Source organism: Chiloscyllium punctatum, chromosome 4 (genome assembly GCF_047496795.1).
Source record: "Chiloscyllium punctatum isolate Juve2018m chromosome 4, sChiPun1.3, whole genome shotgun sequence".
Taxonomy (NCBI): Eukaryota; Metazoa; Chordata; class Chondrichthyes; order Orectolobiformes; family Hemiscylliidae; genus Chiloscyllium; species Chiloscyllium punctatum.
This window is the reverse complement of record NC_092742.1, coordinates 55,282,088-55,291,434: the sequence shown is the minus strand read 5'-3', so window position 1 is coordinate 55,291,434 and position 9,347 is coordinate 55,282,088.

The window sequence follows — 9,347 nt, the reverse complement described above, 5'->3', positions numbered from 1 at the left end:
AACAATGGCATTTTGTTCTCTATCAAATAGCCAGTACTGGCAGAACAATCCAATACTTGAGACACAGTGAGGGGGCAATGAGGTACAACATAGTATCAGCATACATGTAAAAACTGAAGCTATGCTTTCACATGGACTGTTGAGGAGCAGCACATTGACAAGAAATAGGAGGGTAAATCTCAGGGGAAGAAGAGCACTAAGTGAGAAAGGAGGAGGAGAAAAGGAATTACAGGTGATTTGACATAAATGGGTAGGGTTTGGAATGCCCTACATAGAAGCATGATGCAAACAAGGCCAACTGAGACTTTCTAGAGGGCATTGCTTACATGTAAGAGATCATCTATTTGCAGGGTTATAAAGATAAGGCAAGGTTATGGTACAAAGCCTAAAATGCTCAGAAGCTACGCAGACATAAGTTACATGCTTTTTTTTGCATTGTAACAACTCTACGGGTCTGTAAAAACTACCTAAAAGGACTGCTTCACAATTGTGTCCACATTTTAGCAATAGTCATAGCTGTAACCTTCAGTATGGTCCAAAAAGATTCTTTCAATATATGCAGAGGGAATACTCAATTCTTGCAGCTGAGACCATATCTGGAGTACTGCGTACAGTGTCATTTTCCTTATTTGTTAAAAAAAAACGAAATAACTGCATCAGACGTAGTTCAGAAAACATTCACTTGATTCATTCCTGGGATGAAGGGCTTATCCTAGGAGGGCAGAAGCAATCAAAAGCTCAATGATTTTATTAGTAATGCTTCCAAAAGGTCCTAATTACACACCTTGCACCAGCAGCCTCCTATCAACTGATCTGCCATCTCTTTGGATTGCTATCTGAAAGGCATAAATTTGGAACAGTGTATGCAGTAATGAAACTTAACTCTTCATTGTATAATTTGCTTGGGGCTTTGACGTCATGTTCTGACTGTGCTGCTATGTTCAGTAAGGAGATCATTGTCTCAGAATCATAGACCAGTTGGACCGAAGGGTCTGTTTCAGTGCTGTACATCTCTATGCTGATCAGGTATCCCAACCTAATCTAGGCCCACCAGTCAGCACCTAGCCCTTATCCCTCCAAGCCCTTCCTATTCATATACGCATCTAGATACCTTTTAAATGTTGCAATTGTACTAGCCTCCATCACCTCAAAAAAGTGAGGACTGCAGATGCTGGAAGCCAGACTCTAATCTAGTGTGGTGCTGGAAAAGCACAGCAGGTCAGGCAGCATCCGAGGAGCAGGAAAATCAACATTTTGGGCAAAAACACTTCATCAGGAATCCACCATTTCCCCTGGCAGCTCATTTCATACATGTCCCCTCCTCTGAGTGAAAACGTTGCCTTTCTCATATCTTTCCCCTCTCACCCTAAACCTATACCCTCCAGTTCTGGACACTCCCACCTCAGGGAAAAGACTTTGCCTATTTATTCTATTCATGACCCTCAATTTTGTAAACCTCTAAGGTCAACCCTCAGCCTCCAAAGCTCCAGGAAAATCAGCCCTCGCCTACTCAAGCTCTCCCTATAGCTCAAATCCTCCGACCCTGGCAACATCCTTGTAAATCCTTTCTGAATCCTTTCAAGATTGGTAATTTTGGTAACTTATAGTAACCTATGGTAACTTTGACTTTTATGACTTGTTGATCTGTTTCAGAGTTAACAGGGTCCAGAAAATACAGTTCCATTTGTTGCCTGAACAGCTTGAACTAAAAGGAGACCTACTGCCTTCCAGTTCAGAGATGGACATTTTGTGAGCATTTGAATTCCTGTGACTACTGAATGATTCAGGCTTGCTCAGCGCTTCGGGGTTTAGATTGTACTTAAGTTCCATTGCTTGTAGATCATTGGATTGCTTCGTCCTATTTACAGTTAGGAACAGTCACTTTGTTATTGCTGGTTCATGCTCATTTAGACCTGCCCACAAAACTGTTTTGAATAAAGCACCTCAAACCTAAAGATAGCATTTGATGCCAATGAAGATCTTTTCAACTTTCACACTGCTAAAGTCCAATTACTGGATCAGATATTATGAGCTACCATTTTGTTGTTTTTGACCTTATACAACCACTGGTAACTGAAATAAGTGGGAGAAAGTGAGGACTGCAGATGCTGGAGATCAGAGGTGTGTGTGTTGCTGGCAAAGCACAGCAGGTCAGGCAGCATCCGAGGAGCAGGAGACTTGATAGTGAGTTTTGAGAAGATTTATAGTTCAGGTTGAGGTTCTTGATGTAGGTTTGCTTGTTGAGCTGGAAGGTTCATTTCCATAAAGATGAACCTTTCAGCTCAGCGAGCAAACCTACTTCCAGGTGAATCGATGTTTCAGGTATAAGCCCTTCATCAGGGCTGAGGCTTGTGGGCTGAGGGTGAGAGATAAATGGGAGGGAGGTGGGGCAGAAGGTAGCTGAGAAAGCGACAGATGGATGAAGGTGAGGGAGAAGGTGATAGATTAGAGGGGAGAGTAGACAGGTTCAGAGGGCAGTGCAGATTTGGAGGCTTGGGACTGGGATAACATGGTTGGGGGTGGGAATGAGGAAGCTATTGAAATCCACATTTATCCCGTGAGGTTGCAGGGTCTGAAAGGGGGAATGAGGAGTTCTTCATCCAGGTGTCAGGTGGTAATGGTCTGGGGATGAAGGCAGCCCAGGACCTACATGTCCTCGACAGAGTGAGAGAGAGGGGGGGGGGGGGGGGGGGGGGGGGGGGTTGAAGTGTTCAGCCTTGGGGTGGTAGGGTTGGTGGATATAGGTGTCCCAGAGATGTTCTCTGAAATGATCCGCAAGAAGGTGACCGGTCTCCCCGTTGTAGAGGGGACCACACCAGGTACAATGGAAGTATTAGATGACATTGGTAGAGGTACAGTTAAATTTCTGACGAATGTGGGAGGATCCATTGGAGCCTTGGACGGAGGTGAGGGAAGTGGTGTGGGTGCAGGTTTTGCACCTCCTGCAGCGGCAGGGAAAGTGCCAGGAGTGGGATCTGGTCTGGGTTTTGCCGGGGGGGGGGGGGGTCTTCAAGCTGCTAAAAGGCAGTCACTTGATGACTACTTGGACTGTCACAAATGTTTGGTTGTTATCTGGTACTCCTAAACTGGTGACCTGTTGAGAAGCAGTTGCTGTAGTTAGTGGAGTCTTCCCAGCAACACACCTCAGTCAGTTGGTTAACAGGTGTTCCCACGCAAGCTACTGCATCAGCTGAAAGTACTGCAGGAAAAGTCCTGACCATGCAAATCTAGAGTATACTCAACAGCTATAATCTTGCAGACTAATCTGCGGAGACATCCACACTGCAGAGAGTGCTACATAGGTAAGATAAGAGATGTTAGCACTTAATTGAGAAACTGATCTGTAAAAGTTTGACGACCTCCAAGCAAATTAATGTAGATGTCCATGTTTTGGGAACTCCATGGCCCACAGATCCCCTGATGGCAAAGGCAGCCCACAGAAATGGCATTACCTGTGCGCCAGAGCCTCAACAGTTCAAGCCAGCCTGTCGAGCTTTGTTCCACAACCCGCCTTTAGCCTTTCACAGTTCTGCCTGAGCATCGGGACATCCTCTCCCTGCAGTTGTAATCTTAGCAAATGGGCCCTTGCTCATGCTGCTGCTGAGGTTGCCAAGTTGCCAATCTTTGGATTAGATTGCTCGCTTTAAATTTGATTCGACAACTCATGGGAGGGTAATATGCTTCATCATCTACTCGTGTATTCCTTGAAAACAAATGATTAAATTGTTAATGGATTGCACCTCTTTCTTCTAAACACCAGAGATGACAGGTCCATCCTCCTCACATTTCCACCAATCCATGATGAACGTTTGCACCAACTTTTGAATCATTTTCAAATGGCCCCCACAACTACTGGTATAGATTATGAAAAACTAGGGGCCAAAGCACTGATGACAGTGCCTCGCTGACAGCCTACCTGCTGAAGAATGATCCATTACTTCCTACTTTGTTGCCTTCTGGCAATTCTCAAATGATGCAAGTACATACTAAGTCTTAAATTTTCTTTAAATAACTTATACAGGACTTTACAAAAAGCTTTCCAATTTATTTGTTCCAAGCTGAATTTTAAAATTCTCCCAATCCTCAGACTTGCAACTTTTCTGCATGGTGTGTTTTTGATGCTATCTTTTTAACATCCTGTAATTTAACTGCAAGTGATTTGAGGATGTTTGTTGCTGTCCACTTTCATTTGCAGTATTTCTACTTCCTAAAACCTCGGATTCTAATCTAAATTCTCTGTTCCCAACCCCCTGACAAAGTAGTTTAATCATACCCCAACACCACCAGCAAATCAGAACTTCAGTCTAGGTCTTGCTAAGGTGAAACCTCCTTCATGTACAAGTCCAACCTGCCCCAGAATCATTCTCAATGCCCTAGAAGTCTAAAGCTCTCCCACCTGCACCATTTTTAATGTGGCGTGCATTATCTCAATCTTCCCATTTCTACACAGTAGCATGCGATTCTGGAAATAGTCCTAAAATTGTAGCCTAAGGGATCTTACTTTTCAATCTATTTGAGCTTCCTAAATTCTACTTTGAAACTAGGTATAAAGAGGGATAAGTCACAAAGTGGGCTTGAACCTGACCTCTGTAGCACATTCTTTTGGGGGATGAAGAAAAGCCAGTCTCTTGTGATATCTTTGGTCCTGGCTCCCACTGTGTTTGAAGCAAGTTTGGTCAAATTGGCTTTCATTGACTGAAAGGATTATTTTGAAGTAGTTCCCAACCAAAGAGAATCCAGGTAGTGATAACTGATCTAGTTGGATCATAAATATGAGCAGAACAATTTTTGATTTACTTTTAATATTTTTGAATAAGCAGTTTTATTACAAGACCCTGGAGCTTGTCCCAGTATCTAGAAGCAGTTAAAACAATTAAGTGCATAAATGGACTGTGTTGAATAAAAGAAACTTATCAGTCGTTTTAAAATATCTGCAATGCCTAAATGCATATGTTAGTGCAAATTGAGATTAAATCTCACGATTGCCATTGTTCGAAGTCCAGCATAAAAATAAGGAATGTTAGGCTAGATCTTAAAAGTATGAATAGCTTTAATTTAGTAACATGGCACAGAAACAGGCACAATGCAATTTCCAAACTTAAATACAAAAAGCTCAGTATTTTGACAAAGGTTTTGGGTTTTTTTAAAATCTGACTTGGCCTGGAAACTAGATGTAGCTGCATCAAGTTACCTTCCTGGCAGAAGAACCATTCCAGAGGCAAACATAATGACTCAAATAATCTCCCTTCAGTGTTTAAGACACCCAACATTGTTAAAGGGGTGACCCACTGAATGCCAATTCGGTCTTCACCTCCAAACCATTTCTCTCAACCAAAACAGAATCCTGCTAATGGGATCTTGCCGTGTACAAATTAATTATTTGCTGTTACAGCAATAGTAAGTACACTAAAAAGTTAAATTATTTTTCCAAGGGTCTGTCATGTTAAGGCTATGATAAATGCAAGTCCATTTTTTTGGGGGGGGGGGGGGGGGGGGGGGGGGGGGAAAGGAGATAGAATTTGGATCTTTATCCAGAAGACTACGCACGGGAATTGGTTTGGTCAGCAATGAACACAATGTACCAATAGCTGACAAAAAGAGCTTCTGAAATGCCCACCTGCATTGCAAATTCCACATCTGAAGATCAGACAATAGGCCTTTATAAAATAGCAGTGGGTGCATACTGTCAGCTATAGTTGGAAGTTTCCAAGACAGTGAGCGGGGAAGATGGGGAGGTATCGCTGATACCATAGTTAAGTGTAGTGCTGATTCGAAGGTGCCAGTGTTGGACTGGGGTATACAAAGTTAAAAATCACAACACCAGGTTATAGTCCAACAGGTTTAATTGGAAGCATACTAGCTTTCGGAGCGACACTCCTTCATCAGGTGATTGTGGAGGGCTCGATTGTAACAGAATTTATAGCAAAAATTTGCAGTGTGATGTAACTGAAATTATACATTGAAGAATGGATTGTCTGTTAAGCCTTTCATCTGTTCGAATACAGTGATAGTTTCACTTCTTTCATGTGTGAATCACAAAACCCTTTTTTTAAAATGTTGCATTCTCGGGTTAGCTGTTAACAATGGTGATAGCTAGACAATATGTTGACGGTGTTAGCCCCCTGTGTTCTCCGTCTATGACCTGACGTTTAGATTGTTATCTCACTTTTTAGATTAGAATCAGAGTTTTACATAAATTCATGCAGTTTTTGAGCTCAGAGTTCTACATGAATGTATGCAGTTTTTGAGCAAAGTGCAATGTAACTCTGCAAGTACAAAAAATTCACCACACAAAATATTTGTGTGAATGTGGGAGGGAGAGAGGGAGAGGGAGAGAGAGAGAGAGAGGGGAGAGAGGGAGAGAAAAAAGTGTGTGTGTGTGTGTGTGTGTGCGCGCGTGCGTGTGTGCGCGCGTGTGTGTGGGAAAGTGTGTGTGTGCGTGCGCAGTGCGGGAAAGAGTGTGTGTGTGCGTGCGCGTGTGTGTGTGTGGGGGGGAAGAGGGGGAAAGAGAGTGTGGGGGGGGGGGGGGGGGGAAGAAAAAAAAAGAAGAGAGAGTGTGGGTGAGGGGTGAGTGGTGATCACCTGTAATGTGACATGAACCCAAGGTCCCAGTTGGGGCCCTCCCTTTGGGTACCAAACTTAGCTATCAGCCTCTGCTCGGCCAAAGTTTGGTACCCATTGGGAGGGCCCCAACCGGGACCTTGGGTTCATGTCACATTACAGGTGATCACCATTGCACCACACACACACACACACACACACACAAGACACAGACTGAAGACACTCTGCACTCTCACACATGCACTCGCACACACTCAACCCCCACCCCAGACAGACACACACAGACAGACAAAGACCCACATGCACACACATTTTGTGTGGTGAATTCTTTTGTACTTGCAGAGTTACATTGCACTTTGCTCAAAAACTGCATGAATTTATGTAAAACTCTGTTATCTCACTTTTTAGATTAGGATCAATCTAAACGTCAGGTCATAGACAGAGAACACAGGGGGCTAACACCTTCAACATATTGTCTAGCTATCACCATTGTTAACAGCTAACCCAAGAATGCAACTTTTAAAAAGGGTTTTGTGATTTACACATGAAAACAGTGAAACTATCACTGTATTTTAACAGATGAAAGGCTTAACAAACAATCAATTCCTCAATGTATAATTTCAGTAACATCACACTGCAAATTTTTGCTATAAATTCTGTGTTACGATCGAACCCTCCACAATCACCTGATGAAGGAGCATCGCTCCGAAAGCTAGGGTGCTTCCAATTAAACCTGTTGGACTATAACCTGGTGTTGTGTGATTTTTAACTAAGTGTAGTGCGGTTTACAAGTGTGCACACAGGAGACAGACCAGATGAAAAGGATGCATGGGTGGGACAGTAGCAAAAAAAATGCACAAGGAACCAAAAGAAAGATTAAATAATGAAGAAATGCATGATAAAATCTTTTCTTACCTGCAGGGAGTAACTAGAAATTTAGTATTTTGTGAAAACAGGCCTACAAGTTTGGACTAGCAGCGCCATCTCCTGTCAAGAAATCCAAACTGTACTTTAAAGCAGTACTTTAAACAAGGGTCAAGCTTTTTCACTTGGTCGCAAGAGTTGCAATGGTTGAATTTTATATTAATAGTGGTGGAACTATCAGCATTTGCCATTAATAATATTCAGGATCCACATAGATCTAACAGCAGAAAGTTAGAGGTTGTTTGAATTTACACTTTTCCAAAGGGCTTGCAATCAATTGGAAATTAAACAGATAAGAGCTTCTTTGTCTCAAAAATGAGAAAATCAAGTTTTACTAATCAAGGTATATAACTGAATTACCACCTGTACACAAGTTTGATAATTACAGCTAAAATTTCTCAAGTCTTGAAAAAGTAATTTTATTTGTTGAATGTCAGAAGTTCTCCATTATTGTAAAGTTTATTATCGTTGCTCTACTTAATTCCATGTCCCAATGATATATTTCCCTACTTATTAAATTCAAAGTGAGAGGATTAGTCATTGTTCACTTCATTTGCTGTCAGATAGAATACTTAAAACATGGTTGATTGCTGTTCAACATCTAAACCAAGTGCCAATTCGAAGAGATCTCTAAACTGACAGGGAGAGAACATCCTCACTACAGGTCACCCGATCATTACAGCAACTTTCTGTGGGGTCAACAGGAAAGCATCATTGCTTTGCTGCAGATCACAAAACCTAGTCCATTAAATGATAAAGGTCAGTGCACAAACTCACTGCACATCAGGTAAGAAAGAACGGTCATGGGAGATTTTAGTGCAGGATTGATTTCAGTTGACCCAATATGTAATATGGAAAAACTATTTTGACAATTTATGCTTCCTCTTTGATATATTAAGTCTAGGTGTTTTACAAGCTTCCATTTAATCTATGCTGAAAATGTGTTGCTGGAAAAGCGCAGGTCAGGCAGCATCCAAGGAACAGGAAAATCGACGTTTCGGGCATAAGCCCTTCTTCAGGAATGAGGAAAGTGTGTCCAGCAGGCTAAGGTAAAAGGAAGGGAGGAGGGGCGTTGGAAATGCAATAGATGGAAGTAGGTCAAGGTGAGGGTGATAGTCCGGAATGGGATGGGGGCAGAGAGGTCAGGAAGAAGATTGCAGGTTAGGAAGGTGGTGCTGAGTTCAAGGGATTTGACTGAGACAAGGTGGGGGGGGAGAGAAGGGAAAGAGGGGAAATGAGGAAACTGGAGAAATCTGAGTTCATCCCTTGTGGTTGGAGGGTTCCCAGACGGAAAATGAGGTGCTCTTCCTCCAACCATTGTGTTGCTATGGTCTAGCGATGAAAGAGTCCAAGGACCTGCACTTCCTTGGTGGAGTGGGAGGGGGAGTTGAAGTGTTGAGCTATGGGGTGGTTGGTCCGGGTGTCCCAGAGGTGTCTATACCAGACAACAAAAGAAATGCAGACATGAATATACAGTACCTGGCATAGAAACAGAAAATTCTGGAAACAGAGATAGAAGCCAAAGGAAAACAAGTTATCAATCCAAAAGTGGTCACTCTTCTGATAGAGTTCACGACTGATGCATGAATATATTGCTGCGTTCTAAAATAGAAAGAAAGAAGAAGAAAGAAGAAGAAAGAAGAAGAAAGAAGAAGAAAGAAGAAGAAGAAAGAAGAAGAAGAAAGAAGAAGAAGAAAGAAGAAGAAGAAAGAAGAAGAAGAAAGAAGAAGAAGAAAGAAGAAGAAGAAAGAAGAAGAAGAAAGAAGAAGAAGAAAGAAGAAGAAGAAAGAAGAAGAAGAAAGAAGAAGAAGAAAGAAGAAGAAGAAAGAAGAAGAAGAAAGAAGAAGAAGAAAGAAGAAGAA